Below are 26,781 nucleotides of genomic sequence, written 5' to 3'. Positions count from 1 at the left end.
CCGAGCAATGGTACAGTAATTTGTTTCTTTTTTTGGAACCAGAACCTTTACAGCCTTAATTTCTACATAGTTTTTTAGGTAGGGGCTTAAGGTAGTGGCAATAAGGTAGCTGTAGCAGGGCACTAAGGTGTCTGCTACTTGTGGAGCAAGAGATATAACACCCAGGTGCAGGTTGCTAGGGTAACCAGAGGGAGCTAATGACCCACACCTGCCTGATCAGCATACCAGAAGGGGCAGGGCCTGGCTTCTGAATAGATCACAGGCTGGAGGTCAGCAGGCAGTCCCCTGCTGGCAGCCAAGGAAGAAAGAGTTCTGTTTCAGTGAGGAAAGAAAAGAGGCCTGAATGCATGAGCAGTTCAACTGGTGAGAGTTGGAGAACACTTGGGGTGGCTTAAATGTTGTTATAGCTGAGCAGCTTGAGCTTATTATAGCCTGGGGACTTGTGTTTTATTTGCCGTTAGACCACTGGCTTCAGTGAGGCTATAAGGGGATGGAGGAGACCTCATAGGGGACGCATGGCAGAGTGAGGACCCCAGCTGCAGCGCAGGGGGGGGGCAGCGACTGTGACGCCGCAGCATGGGGGGGCAGCCACAGAAACACCCAATATAGAACAAGCTAGTGTACAACAGGAAACCATGGCCAAAAAAGATGGAAAGGCAGCCTCCCTATAATACATATATAACATCAAAGACGTGGTGGGTGAAAATGGAGGATGCCCTTTAGGCAACTTGGCATGGTAAAGGGGCCATGATGGGGGAGGACAGTGACTCCTAAGAAGCCATCCTGTTACAGTAGCTCTTAGCTCTCTTATGGCCCTTGTTTTCCTGTGTGTGGAAGGACTTGACCTCCCCTCACACTGCCCAACCTAAGTTAAAGCAGCCAGGATGTAACTTGCACCAGTGGGGTTGGTCCCAGGCTCAGTATTGCCACAGCACACCACTCTTCAGCAGGCCCACTCCTACCCTAAGTACCCTGGATGGGCCTGAAGCAGATGGCAAAGATCATTGCCTGCACTATGCCATTGAGTGATTCTTTCCTGGCCTATTAAGGCTGCTCTCAATCCTTCTTTTGTCACACTAGCATGGCACATTAAAAATGGAGCTGAGCCAAGAAGAGGATATATATGCCTTGTTACTTATACGGAAATGATTAACCTGAATCTCTCTCAGTTTTTGAAAACCACTAGAGATACCATGGAACTGCTGGAAGCAATCTGGAGCCCATCAAAAGCTGTGGTGCTACTGAATTCATTGGAGGTACTCAGTCATTTCATTTTTGAATAGCATTTTTCCTGCATTTTTACTGTTTGCTCTTCACTTGCACTTCACTACAATCAAGCACTGGTAATTAGCCACTTACTAGAGGCTTTTATGTGTTAGAATAATACATTTTGTAATGAGGCGAAAAGATTGTCAGTACGAGCTATAAGGACATCTGAGAATTCTTCATTTTTCCTTGGTGTTTGATAGGTAAGGTTTAAAAATGACTCCATTTATTAGGGCTAGTGGCAGACTAGGTTCATGCTCTCTTTCTAATAGATTCTCCCTTTCTTTGTGCCACTATACCATGTTTCTGATCTCAGCACAAAGTGTTTTTATCAGCCTAGTAGGAATAATATCAGGCCTAGCACTGAAGTAACCAAGTTTATAGAGAGACTTTCAAAGGATTTTTTCCTTTGTGAACCAGCATAAATGTAGAATTGTTGTCACTCATAGGTTGAAAAGGATCCAAAAAATAACCAAAGCTTTGATATCTTTTAAAATATCTGAAGCATTTTTGAAGGATTTTTTAATGTATTCATTATGAAATGCCAATGTATTTTTAATATGAGGAGCTCACCTGGAACTTTATCCACAAAATAAATAAATAAATAAATCTCTCACTCTAAGATATGCATGAAAGTTTGTTGAGGAGATTTTGATATTCATTTCTAAAGGGCGGTATGCTGGGCAGTATACCCATTTATAAAGCTCCTGTTGACCTCCAGATGGGTGTCAGTAGCAATTAAGCTTGCAGGCAGAGTCAATTATATACATCAGAGTCTTCTCATATTCACATACAGGAAAACTCCCTTACACTGCCTCTCATTAAACTGCTGCTAGAAGCAGCAAGTGCTCAGTCATGGAAACTAACTGAAGTTGCTTAAATGCAGCCCACACTAATCATGTCCATAAAACATATGGCCCACATGGCACAAACATACTGATGAGAACCTACCGCAAAGATAGGTTAGTACAGCCTATCTAAATAAGATGAAATGCTCATTGTGCTCGGACTCCCTCAGTGCTGACTCTCTTTTTCAACTCAAATACATTTCACATTCCTCTTCACTTCCACAACTGAGCAGTGTCTTCATTTCCCATTCCCAGTGATTCCTGTTTCTTTACCACCCTCTCTCTTAAGCCATCACATGTGACCAGTGTGGCTCTGCCCTCTATGACAGCCACATACCTCATCTCCATATAAATTTTTGGAGGGTCCCAGGACAATGACAAAACACCTGGTTCTAGTTGCAAGAGAGGGCTAATTAGGACATAGATCCTTTATGGGGGCGGTCTGGAAGATACACACATACTAAGCAGTGCTAGGCTGTGGAGTCACCATGGCTCGAAATGATGTTGACTCTGCTGGGGCCCAACACAATGAACTATATAGTAAATCATGAATATTTTGGCCCTGGAGGAATATCATGCATAATTTGTACTATGCATAAGTATACAAAAGTGGTACTCAAAAGTGTGTTTATGGAATACCTGTACTGAAATTTGTGGCAGTTTGCAACAAGTCAAAATGATTAATTTTAGATGAACTAAGTCTGTGTGTAGGCAGAGATTGTGGAGAGTGGGGGGAGGGGCAGAAACTGTGGGGAGCTGGGGGTGGCAGAGGGGCCAGTGGGGGTGGGGCAGGAGGTCTACAGGGGGAAGAAGTTGGGGGGGCAGCTGAGGGCAAGGGGGCCATGTGACCCCCCCCCTGCAGCCTGATGCCCTCTAGCAGTACTGGGCCCTCTAGTGGCCATGTGGCTCCTGCCCCACTCTAGCTCCTCAGGATACCTTTCTCTTTTCTCTGCCATGCCTTGATTATAGGAGGGAAACTGCCCCAGGTCCCAGAATGATCCCTCATCTGTTTGTTTTGTTTTTGTTTTGGCTAGAGGGTCCCTTCCATGCCCAGTAGGGCTTGAGGGACAGAAGTGGGGTTTAAGTGGAGGTCTTCTTGGCCCCATCCATGCTCCAGGGGCACCAGTTGCCTTACATGGCCTCCTTCTGCCCCTACAGCCATGCCCATGCCTTGCAGATGGTACCTTAAGATGTCCACCAGGGCCCTGGTCGATCTGTCACTCTCCAGTCAACTCACCAGGCCCTTGGCCTGGCAAGACTCTCTCTTTGCTCTGGGTACCTGACCCTCCATGCTAACCCCTCATATTAAGCCCTCTCTAACTCCAGCTTTCTGTTCCCTGGCCCCTGGCCATCGCACAATGGCTGTGGTCCTTTCCCAACCTTCAGCATCCTAGGCCTATAACTCCAAGCTGGGGTGCTTCCACTAAACTAATCCCAGGCCCAGACTCCCTGACCCATGGCTAGGCTTTCAGCTTCTAAGTGCCCCATAAGGCACCCCCAAATGGTCTCCAGACCTCCTCTGTAGCCACAAGCTGGTCCTCAAGTTCTTACTCTGAATATAAATACAACATAAAGTAAGCAAGCTGCCTTGCAACCTAAAAATCTTCCCTAATCTGGGCCAATGTTCCCACAAATCCTACCTCCCAAGGAGGCCTGTCAGCTTGGCTGTCTTGGGCGGCTTGGGGGCCTTCCGGGCTGTCTCCTGATCCCTTCCTGTAGGACCAGATTGACCTACTGTCTGGTCTCAGTGGTCTTATGTGCATCCCAAAGCCCTATGCTTCCTATCAGTTAGCCCTCCAGTCACATACACAGGGGTTTCCATTTTGGTCTGATGACCTGCCTGCCTTTCTCTGCTGCAGCTTAGCTAATCTACTTGTGGCTCTATGTTTCTGGGATGCCTACATGCCTACCCCAGTGTAGCTTACTAATATGCAGCTAGGTCCTGGAATAGTTCCACCCTAAGGGGTAACCCCTATCTGCATGGCTACTAGTCTGCCTGCTTTCTGGCAGCTAGCTTCCTAGCAGATAGCCTGCTCTCTAGCTGCTAGCCCCCACACAACCAGCTTAATGTGCTGCATCATTCCTTAAAGTAACAGGAGCCTCTGGCTTCCTCTTACACTCCCACCCCTACTCCTACTATTTTCCTTGTTGTGGCAGTGGGAGGGGGATGAATTCAAGATAATCCTCTAATAATTAAATTCTATTCATGGGAAAGTATAACTAGTTTATACACTTTTCCATATATAAAAGCTAATTATTGTTGCATCATCTTAAATTTCAGGTCATCTTAGATTTGAGCAAATAGAGTATCTAATTACTGAATCTCTGATGTTTTCCTCTCATAACCTGTAGAACAGTAAATTATTTCATCTGACTTTTCTGAAGTTCTTTTTAAAAGAATGGACAATGTGAGATGTTTCTCTGTTCAACACAGTAGGATTTACATGAGATTTGGTAGATAATATTTCTGAGCTTTTTCTGGTGTTTCATATGACAGCCTTTGAAATTATTATGATGGGGTCAAGTACTTTAAGGCATCTTTTTCTTCTAGGCCCTTTTTGATTTTTTTTTTTTTTTTTTGACTGTCACAACTAATTTAAAGTTGTACTTTTATTCAAGGTTTTATACCTCAAAAGATTTGTTGGGCATCATGCTAGGAAAAAAAAAATCTGCTGGCACAAGTATTTGACAGAATGCACTAATCTGATGTATCATATATATTTATTCATGTATATTTGTAGGGGCCCATGAAAACTATCAGTGCTGCATTCCAAATAACTGTAGGCTGAACTTAAGAGTGCATGTGCCTAAAGTATATTTCTTCATGAAAATACTTTTGGTGAGGTAGATTTCATGAATATGACCTGCATATAAGACATTGGAAACCGAATCCCAATCAAAATCATCCCGGGAGATTTGTTCTAATATTTTGTGCTACTGAAGTATAACTTCCTGTGATCTCTTGGACTTATATTTATGCTGCTAGAGCTCCCTGTGCACATTTCTAAAGCAGTGGTTCTTAACCTTTTTAGGCTCAGGGCACCCCTCTTTACACTCAAGGCACTTCTCAGAAAATATCAGCTCCTAGTTTTCACTCATTTTTTGATGATGGGAAAATAATGCAGCCATCTTTCTATTTGAAAGGACTCAGAAAGACCACAACAGGTTAGAGTTGTTTAACATTATATATATCCAGACACAGGCATTATACATAAACCAGCCTAAGTGACCAGATATTGATCTAAACCTGTAACTTTACAGTATTCAGCACCAATAGACTGGTCTAAAATTGCAGACCCAGCCTAAGATAAACCTGGTTCGGTGTTCAGTCGAATCTAATTGATTTAGGTTAGGGTGGTGAATTGATCTTCTGTACAAGATCCCCTATTGAGTCAAGTTAAATCATTGTCCTTCACTCTCCCGGCCTCCTTCACAGTACCTGACTGCAACTTTCCATCACAGGGAAGTGCACTAGCATTCAACCAGTGCTTGGCTGCCCTGGCTGAGTGCACAGCAGGCCCCAACCCTGAGCTCTCCCAGATCCGAGTCAGTTCAGACCCTCTCTCCAACCATGCCTCCTGCCTCCAGCCATCTGTCAGCTACAGGTAGGCAGTGGGGTGGGGGAGAAGGGAGACATGTATGTCCCCCATATGAGTCCCAAGACCTGGTTACCCATGTCCCTGTGCTGTGCCCCCACACCCTATCTTGAAGCACCCCATGATGTACACACACACCTGACACTGAGCCCAGGAGAACCCCTACGCTCAGGCCCAGGCCCATGGAGCCCAACTCTGGCTCCCACACACCCAGCCAGGGAACCCCATGGAACCTGACTCTGGCTTCCACATACCACATCTCAATGGCTAGAGCCAGGCACCCTGCCACCCAGACCAACCATAGCATGAACCCCGTCTTTCCCTCCCAACTCCTGAGCAGGAGCTAGTGCAGGCAGTTCACCTCTGATGGATTGGGGTGATGGGACAGAACATAAGGACTCAGCCTGCATGGAGGCAAACCTGTGACTTCTATGGCTTGGCCACTGCTGGCAGATACCTAGACCATGGACACCTTGGGTGCTGCAAGGCTTTCTTTGGCCAGTTACAGGGAGTACTGGAGGAGAGGGGTTGTGAGGGCATGTTTGCCTATGCCCGGTAGGCAATCAGGGGTTGCCTGGGCACTTGGGCACACTTGGCAGTGTTTGGCAGGCCAGGGACACCATGGGACATACTGGGAGGCATGCAGGAGTACCCCCAACCTGGAGGCATCATTCAGTGCAGGCAGCCTTTGCACCCACACCCCATTCCCACTCCAATGGGTGAACATGAATACTACTTGCTACAACATGAAGTGGCTAGGCCACTTACAGAAAATCATGTAATTTAGATTGTTCAAAATGCATGGTATGGGATCATCTGTACTATTATGAACTCTTATCTAAAATCATTGGGTTTATCCTGTGCATCATATTTGCACATCTAACATATGTACAGTATTTACCTATACTATGAAGATGCTTTTTGCTCTAAGAACTCACATGCAAAGTTGTGTAGGCAAAGGTCCCTACAAGTGCTGAAAGGCCGAGTCTCAATGGAAAGAATGAGACTTAAAGGGAGAAGTCGGAGTAAGCAGGAAAGCTATATTAATGAAATCTCTTTCTTATGAGGAAGCCAAGTGGAAAGCTGAAGAGACCGAAACACCAAGAAGCAGACTGCAACTACCATTCCAGCTACAGAGTAGCAATGTGCCTGACAGATGATACTATCCCACATGAAACAGAGTTGCTTTTCTTTCACACCTCTTTTTCCAAATCTCTTCTCAGCCAAAGTAGATAACACTCCAGCTGAGAAGAAATGATTTGTTAAGAGACTCTGAGCTAGGAAAGGGGATTTTTACATAAAGAATTCTTGGCAGAAACATCTTGTTTCCCAAGAGGTACGTTAAGCCTGGACTCAAGGTTGAATCAGGGGGGCAGTTGAGTAAAATAAAGATGTGGCAAAGACAGAAAAAGAAGAAAGAAGATAGACTCCAGAAAGAATTTAGTATGAGCTATGTGCTGAAATGTGTTTTTAATCCAGACTGCCATTCTAGTGAGTCTTGTAAGCAAATGTTGAAGCAATGACATATGATATTTATTAGAGTCCTGATCCTACAAACACACACTCATAGGTTGTATGTGTAAGTACATCCATTTTCCTCACTAAGCTATTAATGTACATAACATTAAAAGTATTTAATTGCAGGGCTAAGGGTTGGGACAGAACATTGCAATTTTTATGCTTTTACCATGAGCTTTGTAATATTTCTGGGATTTTTTTCCCTAAAGTGCCAGCTCTCAGAGTCATGTCAGTATATTAGAATATTTGCTTGCATTTTAAAAATAAAGTTTAAAGTTAGCTGTTGGCCCTTGTGGTCAGGAAAAAAGGCTAAAAGACTCAAACTTTAAAGTTTTGAAAAATAGAAGGCAAATAAAAAGAATCTCCGACATATCAATGTTCAAAATAGCTTGATTTATTTGTTAGATGAACTTTGACTAACAGCCTTTGAATTCTTGGGGTTGGCAATACTAAGCTCAGGAACTATGGATGGATAGATAAAGGGTACTTTTGAAAAGTGATACCTTTTACTCATATCAGGGAGCATCCTATTCCTTGTGATCCCATTATCTTCATGGGACTTAGTTTCATAGTTGGTAGTGTTAGGAGGGACCTGCACTGAATAGTTCTTGAAAGTCTATTCAGTATAATACTTAATTTACCCTTTTTCATAACAAACAATTTTAAAAGGAATCTGGAAGGAATTAAGCAATAGAACAAAACATTGTATTAAGCATCATTACTTGTATATTTTCTTCTTTTGCTTTATTGTTCTTAATTTTACAAGGGTTAAGGTTGTTAAAAATGGTAGTCTCTTTAAGCAAGACTTTCTCCCTTCCTGTAGAGTGAAATTTGTTTCGTGTTGTAATCCTTTAAGACACTTTCTCTCTTCCTATATGTTCTGAAGTATCTTGCATGTTATGGGCATCACTTTAATATAAATAGTAACATATGGATAATGAAGGAATTGTTAAGCAAGATATGCAGAGTTATATGCTAGAATTCAGAAAATGTTTAAATCCATCTTTGATCAGCCAAGCACATAAGAATGGATGACTGGTGCCTCCTAACTCGGGGTGGGAGGGGGGCACCAGTGGCAGATCACAGACTGGTAGGAAGTACCACTGGCAAATCTGAAAGTCCAACTGGCATGTCTCAGGGGAGCACTGGACAGTGCTCCCCACTCCCCAGCTGGCAAGTGTCAACCTCATAGGGAGCACATGCCTCCCCATACCCCCAACAGGGCACAGGAACATCTGTCAAGTGTTTTGTTTGTTTGTTTTAGCATGGGGTGGTGTTGGGCAAATGTCTGCATGTGAGTGTGATCCTGGTGTAGGCAGGGAAAATGGAAAGCTTTGGCACTTGGCCTACCTCTCTGGCTTAGGAGTTTGGCAGCTGGGTACACAGCTAGAAGTTAGTAAGCTTAAACCTGGGGCTGGGCCCAAATCTCCCACTGTACAGGGGTGGCAAGAATTTTTTTTTCATGGTAACACATCGTTTCATAGTAGCTAGGGTCAGAAAGGACCTGAACAGATCATCTAGCCTGACTCCCTGCCACAGGCAGGAATGAATGCTGGGTTCACAAAATCCCAGACAGGGGATCATCCAACCTCCTCTTGAATTTGCCCAAGGTAAGGGTGAGGACCACTTCCTTGGGAAGTTGGTTCCAGATTTTGGCCACCCTAACAGTAAAATATTGCCTTCTAATCTTTAACCTAAACCTATTCTCCATCAGCTTATTACCATTGTTCCTAGTCACCCCAGGTGGTGCTGGGGAGAAAAGTGCTCTACCTATTTGCTGCTGATCTCCCCTGATGAGTTTGTAGGCAGCCACCAGGTTCCCCCTCAGTCTCCTCTTGTAGAGGCTCAACAGGTTCAGGACCCTCAGTCTCTCCTTGTAGGGCCTGTCCTGCTGCCCTCTCACCAAGTGGGTGGCCTTCCTCTGAACCCTGTCCAGACTGGCCACATCCCTTTTTGAAGTGCGGTGCCCTATATTGGACACAGTACTTCAACTGCGGGCTGACCAAAGTCACATAGAGGGGGAGTATCACCTCTCTGGACTGGCTTGAAATGCACCTTTGGATGCATGACAAGGTATGGCTGGCCTTGCTGGCTGCGGTCTGGCACTGGTGGCTCATGTTCATCTTGGAGTCATTGACTCCAAGATCCCGTTCCGCCTCTGTGCTTTCAAGAGGGCAACTCCCCAACCTGTATGTATGCTGTGGATTCCTTCTCCCAAGGTGCAGCACCCTGCATTTGTCTACGTTGAACCCCATCCTATTCTCATCTGCCCACTTTCGTAGTCTGTCTAAATCTATTTGCAGACTCTCTCTCCCTTCAAGTGTGTCCACCTTGCCCCACATCTTAGTGTCATCAGCAAACTTGGACAGCGTGCTTTCCAGCCCCTCATCCAAGTTGCTGATAAAGATGTTAAACAGTGCGGGCCTGAAGACCAAGCCCTGGGGTACCCCACTGCTCACATCTCGCCAGCTGGAGTACAACCCATCCACTGCTACTTCCTGGGACTGCCCCATCAGCCAATTTCTTACCCATCCAACTGTGCAGGCATCAATGCCACAGTCACTTATTGATGAGGATGGGGTGAGAGACAGTGTCAAAGGCCTTCTTAAAGTCTAGAAAGACTACATCCATGGTGACATCATCATCCAAAGACTTAGTTACTTTGCCACAAAAGGCAATCAGGTTGGTCAGGCAGGACCTGCCCTTGATGAGCCCATGCTGATTGCCCCTGAGCATGATCTCCCCTGCAGGCCCCGCACAGATGTGCTCCTTGATGATTCTCTCTAAGGTCTTCCCGAGCACGGAGGTGAGACTTACAGGCCTACAGTTACTTGGGTCGTCCTTCCTCACTTTCTTGAATATTGGGACCACATTAGCCAGTTTGCAATTGCCCAGCACCTGGCCAAATGACCAAGAATGGTCATACAGCTGGGCCAAGGGCTCTGCGATGACCCCTACTAGCTCCCTCAACACCCTTGGGTGGAGGGCATATGGACCGACAGATTTGAAAATCTCTAGCCCTTCCAGAACATCCTTAACTACATCTGCACTAACTGAAGGCCTGACAGAGCTATCCCCAAGCTTGTCCCTACTGCTGGTAGGTGGGATGTCCCAGTCCCTCTTCAAGAAAAAAGAGGTAAAGAAACTGTTAAAATATCAGCTTTATTGTCTTGTGTAGCCACAAGATTACAGTTTACATCTTGCAGGGACCCTACATGGCCTTGTGCCCTCTTTATGCTCCCAACTTACTTCAAAAAGGACTTCTTGTTGTCCTTCTTCCTGGAGGTTCTTTTTTATATGCTGGGGGGGGGGGTGTTGGAAAAACATCTGAATGAAAGTGGGCCTGTGGTGAAGGCAGTGTGCAGGCAGCAAAAAGGGGAAACTGGGAGACATGCGGCCAACGCACAAAGACACCCAGAATCCCTAGAGGCTTTTGATGGGTCTATGAGGCTGTGTATTATGAAAGGAGAAAGAAGGATGTCTAATACTGCCTCTGGTGGACTGTTGCATGGCCCAGGACCCTGGGTGCAGAAATTTTTTTTCCCCCAGGACAAATGGAAGCTGCCTTGGCCCCAGGACCATCGTAGTGGCAAGGCTCCCGGGCGGAAAGTTGAGACCTTGGCATGGCACCTGTGTGATTTAGCAGGGCTGTGCTGTTTCTGGGGCCATAGAGCTGCAAGTTAAAACCTGGGTGTGTTCCTGAACCCCACTGTGGGCCGGGAATTTTTTTCCGCCTGGACATATGGAAGCTGCCATGGTCCCCAGAACCAAAGGGAGTAGTGGCAAGGCTCCATGCCAGAACCCCTTTCGGGGTTCGGCATGCCACGCCAAGGCCCAAATTTAGGCCCTTGCTTCCATTGGAACACTGGGAGGGTGTGTGAGGAAGGGGAACTCTTGGGGGAAGAATGGGACTTTTTGATTGTTTTTGAAATTTAGGGCAGCCGAGACTATTGGTGCCTGAGCGCAAAGAAGCCTGCAGCCCTGGAGGCGTTTCTTGTATGTCCTGGGCGGGGCATGATGGTGGCAGGCGGGAAGAAGAACTTTGTGCCTGCGAATGGCCACTTGTGGCAGGGCACTGGCCCATCTGTCAAAGGTTTCCTTTTTTTTTTTTTGGGTGTGCTGCTGGGGAAGCCAGTCTGATGTGGCTAGGCTGTCAGCTGACTTGTGTGGTTTAGTGGTGGGGGATGTCCGTTGGGGATTGTAGAGGTGTTAGTTCAAGCTTTAGGTCCCCCTTTTTTGCCCCCAGGACACTTGAAAGCTGCCTTGGTCCCTGGACCGGCGTAGTGGCAAGGCTCCCAGGCAGAAAGTTGAGACCTTGGCATGGCACCTGTGTGATTTTAGCAGGGCTGTGCTGTTTCTCAGGCCATAGAGCTGCATATTGAACCCTGGGTGTGTTCCTGTGCTCCTCTGTGTTCAGGAATTTCTTTTCCACCTGGGCACATGGAAGCTGCCATGGTCCTCAGAACCAAACAAAGTAGGGGCAAACCTCTGCATGTGAGTGTGGTCCTGGTGTCTGCCAGGGCTGTAAAAAATTTTGGCACATGACCCAGCTCTCTGTTCTAGGGTTTTGGCTGCTGTGTACTAAGTCAGAAAGCTGTGAAGTTCATCCTGGGTCTAGGACCAATGCTCCCCCTGTAGAGGGGTGGGAAGATTTTTTTTTTCTACCATGACACTTGGAAGCTGCCATGGGCTCCAGAACTAATTGGACATGTAGCCAGCTCTGGAGTGGAAAGGTGTATGCCTCGGTGTGACATGCCGAACTTTGAAGTTCCAGATTTAGTCCTGTGTTTCCATCAGCGCCCTGAGACCGTGGGCAACTGCTGTCTATTTAGTCTAGGCGAGGCACCATGGCCAGTTGCCAACTTGGGGCTGTGAGTTGGGTTCAGTCCATGAATGCCAGGAGCAAAACTGGAGGTGTTGCTGGCAAAACCAGATGTGCTGCCAGCGCTTCTCACCTACGCATCGCCTATATGCATAATATTTTCCACTAATACCAGTGTTGCTAAGGTACCTGCTTAATGCTAATCAAGAGCTTAATTGCTGTTATGAAATTAGGCCTTAAATGTGATACTGCCTTTTCAACAAGCTAAAAGTCAAATATACCAAGTATACTATAACTTACAATTAAGAAATTACAATTAATAATGCTTACTCTCTGCATTAGTTCTTTCATTCCTGTCTTTTGTACTTTGTTAGCTTTGGTTTCTTTTCCTCTCCCACTCACTTTATGTGACTGCAATTTGACTATGTGGATCCCTACATTTTAAGGTAAAAAGTTATGTTAAACAGTTCCTCTAGTGACAACAGTAGTAAGCTATTGGTTCTGTTTTGTAATGGACTTTCTTGTTTTTAAACCCATTGTCTGCTGTTGTTTTCTGAATGAGGAACAGACTGCAAAAGTCCTGTTCTTCAGTTTGTTGATGGAAATACATGTCAATCATTTGTCCTCCAGATTCTATTGCCTGTGCCTAGATATAGGGCATTGCATAGCCACAAGGTGCTGGGTTGTGAGGCAGCCAGGGTGGTAGAAGGAAAGGAGGGAGGGAGGGAGGTGGCCTTTTTGTGGTGACCCTGCCCCTTGCTGCCAATTGGCAAAGTGGCCTAGTGGCTTCACTCCTCACTGCTGATTGGCTGAGGCAGACCCACCCCTCACCACTGATTGGATAAGGGGGGTGGTCGTCCTGCTTCTCACCAAGGGGTATTCTGGGGATGTGTCCATGGCCACTCTAACTAATAGTGTAATGATGGGTGGGGAGTGGGGCATAAGCCCTAGGGACTGGCTAATGGAAGTAGGTGCCATGAAGCTGTGGGGTACCTCACCCTTTGTCATCTGTCTTCCATCTGCACTGTGCAGCAGCTCTGCCTCTGGGAATAGGAAGGGCAAAGCATCAGCACATGGCACAGCAGTATCAGCCAAAGGTACCATGGGTGGGGAAGAGGAGTGGGAGGGGAGGGACCTGCCATTTCTTTCTGTCCTGTCGAAAATTGGTGTTTAAATGACTTCTCAATGCACATGCTGGCAGCAGTAAAAAACCAAAACAAAACTTCTTCCGCTTTTCAGGGTGCAGTACTGGACAGAGTGCATACATCTCTTAGTGACAGCCTTATAGCAGCAGTCCCTGATTAACTAGGAATTCCTAGTTCATGATGCTATAAGTGTCCATGAATTAGCCTGAAATTAGTTGCTACTTTCAGAAAACAAAAGAATATTATTTTCAAAGTTGTTGTGTTGTGTTAATCTGCTTCCTTCACTGATGCTTATAAAACCTAGATAGTCTACTTTTTTCCAAGGCCACTTGCGTAATTCTTAGAAAAATGTACTGTATATGTGGTAGATGACTCAATTTTTCTGAAATGAAATATTACTTTGACAAACCTCCAAGTGCTTCTAAGTGCTACTGAGTAAGTGATGCTCATACTTAAAATAGACACGTCCTGCCAAAACCCCAACTGGAATTATTAGTTATAGTTAATAAAAACAGCACTGTGGGGAGTTAATTACCATTCTCATGTTTCAAGGCCTGCTTCAGAAGGAGTCTTGGGTTAACAAGATCAATCTTGCTTTCCCATAGCACCTATCACTGATGGAAAAATGTTGATAAAACAGGCTAGAAATTGCTAGTAATTTTGACAGCAGTAACTTTCTTCCAAAGATTTATTCCTCATTCCATTTTTAGTAGTAAGAGGCCTCAAGAAATTCACCATATATTCTTTCTTGCCTCACTCCTATGAAAGGGCTTCTGAAATCTCCTGACATCATGATACTGATTTGACCTTGAACCACTCCTAGTAATTTATAAACCTTTCACTTTCCCCTTCTCATGTGGAGGTCAACTTACCTCTTCCCCTTCATAACAGATGCATTATATCTTCATAGTAACATGATATTTAGTATGCAGCTTGATGACTATTTGAGCAATTTTGTTCAGAGCTGTAGCAAATACAAGAAATCAGTGGTAGGGGAAAACTGTGTGAAAATCAATACTGAATATCTTTTCACAGTGATAATACCCTAAGCAGCTGCCATTCATTGAACGAGGACTATTTCCAAAGTACTTAATAGTGTCAACTTGGGGGAAGCCAGCTATTGAGATTGTCCAAAATAAGAGTTCAGTTTCGAAAATTGGGCATTGTATGATCAAGCAAGCCTGAGAATTCTTGCTGGGGAGCAAACCAAATTTAAGTTTTCAAAGAGAAACTTTAGCTGGAAAAGCAACAGCTTTATACTAGATGTGGTATTTAGCTAGGATATTTTAGTTAGCAAATTATGAACATGTCATAGGATCAAGAGAAAGTAGATGGCTGGGTTTGTTTCCTCAGTTTCCAATATTTACTCAGTTAAGTCCTCATTTAAATTCTTTGCTGTGATTTATTGCAAACACACTGTCATGTAAGCTGTTACTAGATAGCAGAAAACCAGAAAGTTTTGCCTTTCAATAAAATGGGTGACAACTTTGATTAGATTTCTCCCAGTATTGTGTTGTTGTGGTAAAGAAAAGATTGAGTTGCTTATTGGATTCAGGTATCACATAGGCTTCATGTGTCAGTCCAGATTTTTAAAGGTCCAAAACAGAGAAAAGTCTAATAAATAAAAGGTTGTGAAGCTGCCCATACTATTCCTTTTCCATGGTGTTGAGCTCTTAAATCTTTCCAACTTTCTCTCAAACTTAATTTTGAAACAAAGAATTCTCATCCCATTTATATTTTTTTTTCATCAGATTTAAGATGTCTAATCAAAGGCAATTTTTTCCAATCCACTGCAGAGAATAAAATGTTGTCACTCACAATTTAAACCTGGGGTCTACAACCTGGCCCATGGACATGAGGTTTCAGTGTCACTGCATGATGCCAAGGAAAAGGGGAGGTAGCAGGTGTTTTCCACATGCTCCTACATAGAAGTGACAGCAGTAGGTGTTTTCCCCATGCTGGGGGTCAGGGGAAAGCAACAGTGGCAACTGGATCCTAATGTCTGCCCTTCCCCTACCCTCCCAACCTCTGGCCCCACCTGGGTCAATGAGCCCACAGCCTTAAAAGGCTGCTGACCAGTGATTTAAGCAGTCCAGTAGCATTTCAATATAACAATATCTTCACAAACTTCTTTGTGAATTGTTCAGCTTTTTATGCATTGAGCAGCTTCCTTTTTCGTGTCCTTGTGACAAGGTATCTAGCAGAATTCACAAATTAGTTGGAATCCAACAGGCTATGCCATCAGTGCTTCTGCTATAGCTTCAAACTTGTGACCGCTGGACTATCAACCATGCACCTTAGTGCCCACATCATGTCATTTCAGCCTTTGTTGAGTCACTAAAGAGAACATTTTCAAAGGAGCCCTGATCTACTTTGACCAGTAATTAATGCCTTTCCCTGTGTACCTTAAGTGGAGATACTGATAGTAACAGCTTTTACTTTTTCTTCACAATAAATCTAAGAGTTACCTGTCAAATCTAATTACTAGCCATCTAAACTTTTGAATGAGTTTTCTTAAAGGCCTGGTAGACTGATTCCAATATGTGCCAAATGATCATGGTAGATAAAGGGAGATTGTAAGGAAGCCTAACTAAGGAAGATTCAGGGAGTGGCCAAACCCGCTTTGGCTGTGCTGTGCAAGTGCAGTGAACTCTGAACTTACCACTAAGTATGAACCCATCAGCTGATTGTTTCAAGTTCTGGCTGGAGCCACTGTTTGGCATGGCTTTACAGAACAGGGGAAAGGAGGGGATGAACAGCAGTGGCATTCACCCCTTAACCTCTGGAGCTGTGTAAAATCAGTAGCTCTAGCCAGAGTTTGTAATGCTCAGCTGATGAACTCAGAACTCACTGTGTATAAACAGCACATCCAAATGGGGTTGTTGCTGCACCTTCCTTATCCCATCCTTGGACCTGATGATGGGCATAGATAAGGCTATTTTTGTCCTCTGAAACAAACATGAAAACACATTTAAATATAACTTTTCCATAGGCCTACAGCTATGCCAAGGAACTTTTTAGTTTTTAGGTAACTGCTCTACTTACCCTGAGTACCATTTTGATAGCCCTAGTTTGATAGCACTGGTAGGACTAGGACTAACACAAAACCATGTTATTATTCTTATTACCTTTAACATAGCTTGTGAATACATCTTGTTTCACTTTTTTGCTTTTTTCCCAATCTAAAATTAGGCACATAATCAAAACGCATCACCTGTAAATATATTTGTACTTCCATCAGTTGAAAGAATCAAAGATTAGCTGCCATTTACTTCCTAATTCAGCAGCATGTAGGCTAGGGTGCAGGGTAATGCTGGGAGATGTTTTCATCTAGACTAACTAAACCAACAGATGGTTTAATGTTTTTTAGAAACAGGCCAAACCCCCAAATTTTGTCTAAACTCCCTTCCCAACCCCAAATATTCTTAAAATGTCAGTGGTCTAGATTAAATGCAATCCATGACCAAACTAGCTATGGTGTTGTTTTTTTTAAATCAAAATTAATATCAAAGTAAAACCATGTCTAGGTTTTCTTGCAAATATTTTCTAGCAAAGAGCACCTTGCTGGATTTTTTACTGGAAGCTAAATTTACAGTCTCTGGGTACAGACAGAAATGAGATATTTTGTGTGATCTGGAGCCTGAACACACTCTGCAGCCATGGCATAACACACGGGCATGGCTGTAGAGTGCTTTTAAAATGGCTGATCATACAAAAAAATAGCCCTTGTTAAATCATGTAGTAAATAAAGGTGCTCTAAATTAGAACACCTTAGGGAACTTCTATACAATTCCCTGTGAGATTTAAGTATCATGCCTCTATTCTGCCACAGGGAAGAGACAGAGAGTTCATGGAGATTGCCCGGCTGGCTGGCTGGCTGGCTACCTCTGTGTTGGCAGGGGAGTGATTGACCCACCAATCAGGGCTGAAGGTGCCCTAGCTGGGTACTCCCCTAGGGAAAGGGTTTGTAGTGCCTGCTGGTATCAGCTTTGGGGACAAAGAACCCCCCAAAAAAACCCTGCCCACACTAACAGCCAGCCGGGGGCTTCTGGAGCCCTGGCCAGCTTACAAAGCAGGCGACAGTGCCCCCTGCCACCTGGCTTCTGTCAGTGAATGGAGGCATCGAGCCCCCATGCACAGAAGCTGTACATGTGTTAGGTTTCAATGGCACTATAACTTTAAGCACTGTGTGTAAAGTGCAAAAAGTTACAGAGTGATCGAGTTGCTGTTTACAACTTCTGTAAGCACTCTCTATTTCCAACAATCTTGACAGTCAGGTAAACTCCAGGAAATGCCTTTGGGAAGGGAATCTCTCTTTCATACTCCTGATGGGGCCTTATCCCTGAAGGGCATATATGCTCATTGCTCTCATTTTCACTAATTTTGTTAACTAGTGACTTCTTCATGCAGTAAAGGCGACTGCAGTTTAAAATTACTTGAATAAAATATTATGTTATAAAGCCTGCTGGAATAGATCTTGAAACCAAGGACATTTCTGTCTTTCAAGGACAAATTGCCCCATTAGCCGTTTGTCCTGAGTAATGAGGAGCGAAGTGTGAATGTGCTTGTGCTTTGCAGAAACACTGTGACTGAAATCACTTAAAAGTAAAAAATATAGAATACTATAAATATTTATACAGAGGGACATCCAGAAAGAGGGCAGTGGCATGGTTGCACCACACATTTTGGACCAAAGTGAGGGAGCTGCAACCAGGCACTTTTTTAAAGGTCCAAAGCAGATCAGAATTCCAGCTGTCTTGGGTCCCCCTGCCTTCCCCTCTGTGCTTAGTGGCATCTTCACTCCCCTCCAATTCCCCCTCTCCCACTGCTGTTGCCATTGCTCCCACTGTCCCTAGCTGATCCTTGGGTGGGGCTTCAGAGCTACTCCTGTTCCTCTCCAGCTGGGCTGTGTGGGGAGCCAAGCACAGTCAAGGACAGCAGCAGCGAGTAAGTTCCTCCACCCTACCCAGTCCCACCCCACAACCCCCAGATGTTCACTGAGCCTGAATGTGGGTGCAGGGATAAGGAGAAATGGTCCTCTGCTGTCATGACCTCTGCTGCTGTGTCTAGCTGAGCCCAGCTCTCCATGCAGCCACTTTCCACATCCCCAGCTGGAGCAGGACAGGAGTTGTTAGGACATCAGTAGCAATGAGCAGGTTTCCCCACACATAGAGGCGTAAGAAGGGGAAGTGAGAGTGGGGTATGGAAGGGGAGTGGAGGGGACATGACACTGATTACACACTTGGTCTTGAAAGTGGGGGATAGGATTCTTAATTGCTTTGGAGACTTAAGAAAAGATGCCAGCTTCTGACCTTGTGTCACACTTAGCCTATCCTAGGGGTGGAGAAGGCTGGGACTGGGGCGTGCAGTCTCTCCTGCAATGCTGGTTGCTGCTTCTGCCCCCTCCTTTTAAAAATCCTGGATCCACATATGCATTTGTATACAAAGCCAAATAGTATGTAAAACACATATATAAGAGAGGTTTCCTTTATGTTACCTCCTTTAATCTGACATCTCTGTTTCCATTAAATAAATCAAGTTCCTTCTGGTGATTTTTTCAAATGCTATTTTCAGTCATGATATCTAAGGAGTACATTAACGAATATCTCTGAGGGACAACAATAATTTTCTTCTTTCACCTACCATCGATTCCTTATTCTTTTTGTATATTTTTCAAGTAAAAAAACACAAGTTAATTAACTGGACAATTCATCTCTGATATCATGCTAAGAAATTAAAGCCCTTGCATCCTTCTTTGGATCCTTCTTTGGAACTGTATCCTTCTTTGTTTAATATGTAAGGAAAGCCCAGTCAGAGGAGTCAAGAGAGGTGGCTGCTAATTCTTCTTAGTCACTTTTACACAGCAGGAATGGGACTAGACTCCATTTATAATCTGGAAAATAAAGTTATTTTTCCAAGTACGAGAATCAACACTGCATTACATATGCTTTTGATGTGAATTATCTCTGACATTGATGGAAATTGGAGCAACACCACTGAAGTCAAGGGAGTTTCACTTGTGTAAATTTGGTGAGAGGAGAATCATGCCCATGGGTCTAATAATGTCATCCATTCAAGGCTTTTCCATTTAATTGGGTCCTACAGTATTATGCATTTCTTCATTTCTCTTTATGAAGAGCATAAAGTTTACCTAAAGAGACTGTAAATATATGATAACTGAGTGCAGAATTTTATTTTACATGTTTGTAGGGAATAATTTTAAATCTTACAAGTGCAAAAGCATGAATGCATCAAGTGAAAGATGTCCTCCCACAAGATAATTAAAATTCAAATGCCCGTTAAAACCCAAGCAATGTGAAGGAAACAACAAAAGTCCTTTTCTTTCACTATTTTATTCTGACAATTTGCAGCATCATGGAATATGCCAGTATTGACAGTATAGGATGAGTCATTCTCATTGAAAGTTTTTGTTTCAGTCTACCTTTTCAATTCTGTAGTCACAATTCAGTATTTCTTTTCTAAGCATCTAGCAAGAAATAGCTTGATTAGTTTGTTCCAAGCTGTCTGGCTTTGGATTTTAGCCATTAGGGTGCCCTGCTGCCCAGTAAAACTCAACTACAAAGATCAGTGCTCTGCAAAGTCAATGTTATAAAGAGCATTGAGGAAACAATGGCATGGTTAACTAAATTAAAACCTCTTTACAAGACATCATGACTAGAAAAACAAATGCAGATCATTACCAAGAGATTTATAAGAAAAGTGGACATTTTTAAAATAACCAATAAACTATAAATGAAGAGGGAACAACAGAGGTATCTTTTCATTACCTGGATAAACAGAAAAGTAATCACTACCAAACTATGACTGTTACACAGTCAGTAATTAATTACCCACTTCTACCACCTTGCGGAAGCAAAATATTAATTAACTGAGTACTCTACATTGGAAAGAGGCAGAGCTATTAAATGCTTATCCAATAGGCCAGAAGCTAGCAGTGTTATTTAAATCAGCATGCCTTGGGTGAGTATTCTGAGGGAAAATTAAGTGGAAGTATAAAAGTATATAGATGTGGGGTCATTTCAGTGAATTATTGAGAACAATTCAAAATAGATATAGTGGATTTTGTTTTTCACAGACATACATTTAAAATTTAAAAAAATAGGTGATGGGTGATTAGAACCGTGATGATAAATATGAATAAAGATCTCTATAAGCATCTTGTTTTTATAAATAAAAATTACTGGCTGTGCTTGGAAGAGAGAAATGTTGATGAACAGATTCACTGGATTTGGTGCACACACTCTGTGGGCAAATGAAGTCCTGCAGTCAGATCCAGTAGTTCAAAGCATGGTCTGTATAAAGACGCCACTGTGATCAGCGGAGCTCAACATAGACACAAAGTCTGCACTAGTATATCTCGCTAATGAACATAATTTTCTTTGTAAGTGAATACAAATAAGTAGACATGTCGAATGGAAATTTCCAAATGGTATGAGGCAATGGTGCTCAGCCTCTGGCTCGCAGGAAAAATCTGAGCCATAACATTTGGCCTATGGAGTTCTCCCTGGATCTGAAAATTTGACTGCAGGGGACGGGTAGCAGCATTAATAGTAGCTCCCAGAGCTGTGGAAATTAACACTATCACCACTCCCCCACTGTCAAATGTCCAGACCCACAGTGAGCTCCCTAAGCTGGATTACACTGGTGCACAGGGCCACTTGATACATAGGGTCCCCCTGCAGCCAGCCTAGCATGCCAACTCCACCTTGGATCAGGCCCACAGGATCAGGTCCATGGACTGGCCCTGTGCCACTCATTTGGCACATGGGAGCCATGAAGCCAGGAATTTTGTCCATGAAGCCTTATACTAGTGGTGTGAGCTTCACCCAAGCCATATTTAACTTCTCTTTCCTTCTTTTCCCATCACTAGTGGAGATCCCACTCTGAAACAGAATTTGAACAGTCTCAAAAAGGCTTGTCCTTTGGTTTTCTGGTAGGGTGTCTAGATGAGTTTCAAAATCATATGAAAGTCTTCATTGGTGCCTCAACACGAGAGAGGCAAGGAGTTCTCCTCTTCGTTACTGGACCAACTGTATAGCTGAGATGCATTTGATAGCCTATCTAATTCTAAGGAGACTGAAACCAAAACTTTAAAGTCTGATCAGAACAAGCCAAGCACAACATAAGAATAACAGCTATAGGAGTGGGTAAGAGAAACAGCCAGGGATAGCAGGCAAACAACTGGCAAAAGAAAAGAAACTGATTACTAGGTGATCAGGATTTATCAAAACGGAGGAGGTTCATTCTCACCTTTCACGTGTGGAAAGAATTCAGGAGTCAGGAAGATTATTATGTGCCATAAACTCAGTATCAGTGTCAAGTGTCCAGCCAGTTTATGAATTTTTGTGTTTGTACTTCACCTGGGAGCTAAAACAATTTGCCATCTAAATTAATTATCTATTGTATAATGAAGGTAATCCATCTGGTGTAAATTTTTCATTCTATACCAAGTTGCTGGTATAGCTCCCATCAGGGGATTGGCATGGAAACAGTTAACTCTTTCTCTCTGAATAGGAAAGACAAGATCTGGGTGAAAGGATTAACAGGAAACCTGCTGCTGCAGGAAGTGTGGCTAGGCCCAGCTGTGCTGAATTAGGTAATTCCCCAGTTCTCAATAATAGGGATGTGCTTTGAAAAGCCCAGGGTAGCATTAGAAACTAGATGCTGTTTGTGAAAAGGAAAAAATAGTAGCTGAAACGTGCTCTTCTGGTAGATTCAAACTATCTTGCCCTTTGCAGTAGTTTCATTCAGAAAACAAGGTTGAGGGAAATTTTGGCACTATAGACACTGTGGGAGATGTTTATTTGTGGTAACAGGATGTGAAAAACCTGATTGAATGAAGTTAGGGAGATTTAGGTGCTTATGGGGTTTGACCCCAGTTCTGTCTGTGGCTTCCCTGAGTTTTACAGACCCTTAAAAGGAAAATCCTGTCTTTTTTATTATTCAGTTTCTCTCCAGAAATGCCTATACTAGCTCAGTGTTAGGTTGCAAAGTGCTTTGTAAGAACCAGGTATTATTTGGGACAGTAATTTAAGGAGGGGGAGATAGATGAGATTTTGAAGAATCTTTATTCTGATGCACTTCCTAGCCAGCTTTGCCAACCTCAAACTTTCAAAAATGATTAGGTGAACTCCCAACAGTCTGTAATAGAACATTTTCTTATTGATACAGTAGGAGTTAGGTTTCATATTTTCAAGCTCTCTCTCAGCAAACATGAGGTCTAGATATTTAATTTATTGAAAAATGAAAGTCTCAGATAAGAAGCTGATTTCAGAGGCTGCAATGGTAGAAAAACACCAACCACAGCAGGAGCTGCAATAGACAGATGGCAGTTCTGCATCTCCTCAGAGTTCAATAGCAGCAGGTCTGATAGCATCCTTAGCCACAGTGCAAGCGGTATAGGCACACATTTGAGCAGATCAGGAGTTAGTTCTATCACCCATTTTGCTGGCATTCAAATAGATTCTCATTATTTTACTATATCTCATCCATCTATAAATTACAGTTTAAACTAATTGTTTCTGTTTACTTAATTCACAGCACTTTGGATGTGGGAGTCACAGAGTAGCTGTAGTTCACTTGTGCCCTATCTGTGCAGAATTATTTTTCCCAACTTTCCCAAAATTGTGTTCTTTCCCACAATTCCACATTATTTTCCTATGAAGTTTCTTGAGATGCTAACGTCTTTGATGCACAGTAAAGTGCATTTGTTCTTTTACCATAGTTTGGCCATCTCTTCTCCACCTCCAAGAGCCCACCATTTCGATTAACAACTATGCACATGTACACTGGCGTCTTCTTTACAGGTTGAAAACCTTAGACTCATTTCAACAGAGCTGCATTCGGGTACATTATGGACCAAGTCATACTTGGACCCAGATGATCCAGTGTTGTTGAGTGAAAAACCATTAAGTCAGTTCTTTAATTTCTCTGTTCAGAGAGAAACTCTGAAAAATCATAGATTTATAAGGAAGAAACCAGAAAGCGACACTTTATGTTGCACTTTATAACTCCATGCAACATGCTAATATTTACTATAGATGACAGTATTTTGAATATTGAAAACCATTTATTTTCTTTTAGGTGAAATTCATTTTGACATTGAACTGATATCTGTTTTTGTCTAACACTGATGTGCTATTTTGCTTAACAAGAAGTCACTTTTCTATGGACAGCAAATGAGAAGCTGATTAATTTTAAGCATGCCCTAATGTGTACATCAGAACATATCTTAGACAGTCACCCGATCAGATTATAAATTAAATGTTTCACACCAGACTCTAGAAAAGAAAGATTCCATATTTTTTATACTAGTATATGTAAATTAAATATTTCTATGTCTCTAATCTTACTGATTTTGATAAAAGGCTTAGAGTCACTCATGCTTTCCTTGGCAGTAGGAGAAAAAAAATGTACGTTACTAAGAGAGACAGATAGGCTTTAATCATACTAAGGAAATATTTCCCTGCTGTCAAGTCCCACCAGTATATCTCTTGGAATAAATGTGGGAATAATAATGATGGAAACAGAATGTGCATGATTCTGGATCTCACCCTGTTTACTACAGCTATGATTAACAAAGATTAGTCAACAAGTTTATATTTCATTTTCCAGAAAATGTAGTCTGTAAAAGTCACCTAACACAATAGAATGGGAATTCATTTAGAGAACAACACAGAGTAGAGGTGAAAATAAAACCAGTTTCTTAGCTCTTGAGGGAAGAGCTATCCATACTTCATATCTAACCAGAATAGGCTTATTATATGTGATTTGTTTTCAATGGGGAAATGCTTTTCTGTGGTTCATTTACAAGTTATACCCAGATTTTATATATCAATTTAAAACTTAAGTAGCTGCCACTAAAAATGTGTGTTAGTAATGAAGCACTTGCTATTTACTCCTGGGTATCTTCAAATTGCCCATTAGCCATCCACTCTGAATTATTTCAGATGCTACTTGCAGACATACTTGTCAAACAATGTAGTAACAAATCTGCATTTTTCTTTAGTCAAGTGGATCAGTAGTTCACTTCCAATAAAAAAAAAAAAAGATATCAGGTGCTTACAATCTAAAGAACATAGGTTACAACTAATGTATGTTGGATTTGAATCTACATCATCAAAACCAACATCACGATAGACACTGATTGACATCAAGGTTTGACATCTCATTATACTGGTCAGGGATTTGAGTATGGATTGAACAACCCACTCACCAATAGAGCATGCCTATCCAAAAAGGTGAAGGCACAATTGACAATGCATGTGGGTGACAATCTGACTCTTGGTGTTTTTACTAATCCTGTGCCTCATGAGACATCTGTTTCCAAAGTTTGCAATCAAGCAATTTTCCCAACACACAAAAATTCAAGAACCCACTTCTGTTTTTGATTTTATTTCAGCTGGAGACATGAAAATGAACTGAATTTGCTTTAAAAAAATATTCAATTTTAGTATTTGACTACAAATTGAGAATAGTCTATCACTGAATTAAGTAACAAAGCAACAAAAGCAAGAAAACCAAAGTGTAGCTACTAGAACTGTATTTTCCTACCCGTACCAAAGGTTTCTTAACCCACTGTCCTCACATTTAACACAGTAAAGCGTGTAAGAGGTAGAAATGCACTTCTTCATTCTACCCCCAGTCCTTCACTTCTATTCAGCAATATTTCAACACTACCTGTAGAGGCTACACAAAGCCTCAGCAGCTGTAAACATGGCTCCAGCAAGTAAACAATTAAAATAAGCTCTTTGTTTGCTTGCATTCCTAAACTACAAGGAGGAATAAATAGAGGATGAGCTAATATAAATAAAGTCTTAGCCTCTTAAAGACCTTTGTTCATGATTTTTAATTCTTTTCTTCTTTCTGCATGAGTAAGTATTTTGGATTGGTGATAGCTCCAGCATGTCAAACACTGTTGCAACATCCTGAGCCAAAGAACTTTAGTTTTAGCTTACAAAATTATTTTCACACTCACTCAGTATTTTCAGTTTCCTAAGCTGTGATGCGTGATCTTATGTAAGATGTTAGTTGTTCAATAGAGGTGTTAAATGTATACATTTGGTGATTATTAATAATGTGTGCTTTTGAGGTGGTTTGGATACATTAACAGTTCTATAAGAATGGTAAGGAATTTCAATGAGAAGCAGTTTCTTCTAATGCTAAATAAGGAGCTCTATTTGAATAGAAAAAAAATAACATTGTATTCCAAATTATCTTCTCTTTCTTTGGTCTTCACTGTAGAGCTGACTAGAATCCCCACTCTGCCTTCCAGCCCTTTTCCTACTATGATTTGAAGAAGACAATACAGATATCTTCAAATGATCTAATGAAGGTGGTTCAGAAGATAAGGGTCATAGTTTCTGTTTATTTAGCCATGTGAATGTCAATGTCAATGAATGTGCAGGGATAGACCTGCAGAAAGTGTTTGTTTCTGTTTTAATACATTAGTTTGTTTATAATAGGTCATTATATCTTGAATGGAGTTGTCAAAAAATGAAATAAAATATTTAGGACAACATAAAATTTTTTTTCATAGGAAATATGAGAGTAAAACCAAATTGACACTCAAGGTTAAAAACAGATTTCAAATGAGTGCTTGTAAATTTTATAAAGCAATATCTAGAATTATACAAGACCTACAGCCTACCCTATATTTAATCAAACTATTCAGCTGTTCCCATGCTTAATTTAAAGGTCATTTTATAGGACATCGGCACCTTGTTAGCCACATTTTAATTGACAAACCTAAACACCCTAGAATTGCTGTGGAAATCGGAACATGAAGTATAATTCATAGTGCAGACTTAAATCTATGTTTATTTAATCCCTTTGTTGAATTGAATGAAACTTTTAATTGAAACAGACAAACCAACAATCTGTGGCAACAGCTGTAGATTCTAAGCGTCTTAATAACAATAGAAGTAGGTTAAAGATTGTAGATAGTAGGTTTATGCCAGTTAGATCTAGTTTGGGACAAGATATAGCTTAAATAGGGAATAAAAATAGCCATATGTATATCACTTACAGTAGAACCTATTGGGAACATTTTCTAAGGGGCTTTATTTAGTAAGCTTTTTTGATGTTAAGCTGAGTAATGAAGAATACAAACCTGGGTTCGTCTCAGAATCTTTGCTCTTCAGTCCTAAGCTATGATTCCTGCTGAACAGCCCATTTGCAAATAAGATAAGATATTGAGCACATTTTTAAATCTTAATTTAAAACCCAGGTGAAAAGTCCTTTTCCCTTGCAAGCTAGCTACCTGTTAGAGAGTTTTAATACTTTAGGATTTAAATAAGCTATTTTAAAATTCTCTCAAGTGTTAACAAGATTGTTATGTCTTTTGATGAATGCACATTTAATACATTTTATTTTGTTTGATGTACCTACCTGTGCTGTTTAGTCATGTATCTTATTAAATTTGCTATTAAACTGTATCTGCATTTGTGCTTCTGAGTATTTAATTTTGGTGGGAATAGCTCTTCAATCCTTTCTTCATTCCTAGAAGGACTCTGGGGGTCAATGCAATGCTGGTAGGATTTGGGGCATTAGTGGTCAGCGCAGAT

The 26,781-nt window shown here is 42.2% G+C and overlaps 1 long non-coding RNA gene across 1 annotated transcript; it reads left to right on the top strand.

The window, feature by feature from the left end:
- The first annotated feature begins 1,018 nt into the window (after positions 1-1,018).
- On the top strand, positions 1,019-26,652 carry LOC109324828. Its single transcript, XR_002105021.1, has 2 exons — positions 1,019-1,256; positions 25,460-26,652. It is a non-coding gene; the product is annotated as an uncharacterized LOC109324828 (long non-coding RNA).
- The last annotated feature ends 129 nt before the right edge of the window (positions 26,653-26,781 follow it).

The sequence above is a fragment of the Crocodylus porosus genome, unplaced genomic scaffold (assembly GCF_001723895.1).
Source record: "Crocodylus porosus isolate Cpor-Errol unplaced genomic scaffold, CroPor_comp1, whole genome shotgun sequence".
In the NCBI taxonomy this organism is placed as follows: Eukaryota; Metazoa; Chordata; order Crocodylia; family Crocodylidae; genus Crocodylus; species Crocodylus porosus.
Note: the sequence above shows the minus strand (reverse complement) of the source record. Positions and strands in the feature narration are given on the sequence as shown.